Source organism: Antechinus flavipes, chromosome 4 (genome assembly GCF_016432865.1).
Source record: "Antechinus flavipes isolate AdamAnt ecotype Samford, QLD, Australia chromosome 4, AdamAnt_v2, whole genome shotgun sequence".
Classification (NCBI taxonomy): domain Eukaryota; kingdom Metazoa; phylum Chordata; class Mammalia; order Dasyuromorphia; family Dasyuridae; genus Antechinus; species Antechinus flavipes.
In genome coordinates this window covers 454,959,224-454,961,221 of record NC_067401.1, presented here as the reverse complement: position 1 = coordinate 454,961,221, position 1,998 = coordinate 454,959,224, and the positions used below count along the sequence as shown (strand labels likewise).

At 41.7% G+C, this 1,998-nt stretch overlaps 1 pseudogene; it reads right to left on the bottom strand.

Moving 5' to 3' along the window:
- Nucleotides 1-690: 690 nt before the first annotated feature.
- On the bottom strand, nt 691-1,505 carry LOC127560512 (general transcription factor IIF subunit 2-like; annotated as a pseudogene).
- Nucleotides 1,506-1,998: the final 493 nt, after the last annotated feature.

The window sequence follows — 1,998 nt, the reverse complement described above, 5'->3', positions numbered from 1 at the left end:
TTCTCCCATTTGTTTTGCCACTCTTCAATGCATTTTCAGAATCATCACTATGGTCCTACTCCTATGTATGTGTACCCTGAGCCCCTTTCCTTTCCTTCTCAATTCTTTAAGTTAATCATAACATCAAATGCAAAACAATTCAATGATTATCTCCATTCTGATCATTCCCAGCTCTCTTATCTCTTTCAACATATCACACACTCCCTGTTGTAGGTGTTCAATGAAACATTCTCAACACAGCTTAAATCCCCAAAGTTTAAACAATAGTTATTTTTTTTTCATTAAAACTTCCCTCTTTCTGTCAAGGACAACACTTTTGTCAGTGTCCTGTGTTTAAAAACTAGATATCAAACCTGACTCTTCTTTACCTGTCAGGGAAGGTGTGATCACCTTTTTTGGAGGGGTTCTCACCTCCTTGAGAAGTCAGGGAAGTCATGACCACCCTATGTTCTAAAACAAAAGAAAGGGGGAGATGTTGGAATCTTTACAAACTGCTAACTCATTAGAGCTGATAGATTATTGATCTGATCTTACAAGAAGATGTTTTGGGCCAGAACCTGAAACAAGGTACTAAGTAGAACTAATTGATACAATGCTTGTGTTTGCACCTTTACTCATTGGAGTTCACACGTTTGGGAAATTTCAGGGTTTAGTATGAGATATCTGAATTCACACCACCCTATCATCAGCTTCTTGTGGGCATATGGATGAGGTCTTCCTAATCACTCTTATCCTCTCCTTGGTAATGTCTGTACTCTGGCTTCAGTTCCCAGGTATTTTTGTGGGTTCCTTTAACATTGTAAATGCCTATTTCTCTCAAGATTTCCTTCAGGTATATCACAGGCTGTTTGGTGATGTCCACTAAATCCTTAATATTGTAATACTGATGTTTTTCAAAAGCTGAAAACAACACATCCAAAACCTGTTGCTTATCAGCTCTAGCCCGCTTTCCATCTTCTTTCTTTTTCTTCTCATATTCAATATTGTATTGATGATTAGCCACAGGTTTAAAATTTGTTGTAACAGCTTTGTCCAGCTGCTGTGATAATCTTAAAGGTTTTGAAGATTCTTCTATCTGTAACCTCTTCAATCTCATATGGTTTTCACTGGCAGCAGGTCTGCATTGAGCACGTTGTACCACTATTCCTTCCAATGAAAGTTTATCATTATTACTGCTCTCAGAATTTTCTTCAGGCTGGTCTTCTGATGAGCTCTCTGTAAAGACTGTCAATGTCTTTCCTCCCACACTTTGCAAGAGAAAGGGATGTTCTCTGGGAGCACTAACAAGCAGGTTTTCCACCAATATCATGGATATTTGCAAGTTCCTCATTCAATGTAAAAGATACCTCAGTCCTTCCTTGATTCTTTGCAATCCTCAGCTTTCCTACTTCTCCTCTTCCTGAAGCTTTGGCCCACTGCTGAGATAAATACTTAGGAACCTTCACTAGCCACACTCCGGTGTTTTGTTTGGCGCCGGTCAAGTCGAACTTCCCCCGCTCGGCCATGGCTCAACGCCGACGCTGTCACCCGTGGAGTAGAAGGGAGCGCGGGTTCGGAGAAGGAGGTCCGGAGGTCGCGACTCCAGGGATTCTCAATCTATTCTGTTGTAGTTCTACTCACCAATCCTGTAACTTCTCAAAGCAAAGTATCCCTTTCTAGCCACCATTCCCATGTATTTATTTTTTTTCTCCCTACTGTTATGGGCTGTGGTGATCTGTTTCCCAAAACGCAGCCAGGTGATAAAAGTTCAAATCTTTTATTGTCTCTAATATAGCCTGGTTAGCTTAGAGCCCTCTGAATGTCTCCAAATCCAAAGGTTTTGTCCTTTAGCCTCTGCCTCTGCTTTCTTCAGCCTCCAGCCAGCACAAAGATGGAATGGATCTCTTGTCTCCTTCACTTGAGGCTCTGCTAGCTTTCTGGTGAGTCTTTCAGACCAGCTTGGTCTCAGTGGGGAAGTGCAGGAGCCCAGCCACCAGCTACAGTGGTGTGAGATGAAGA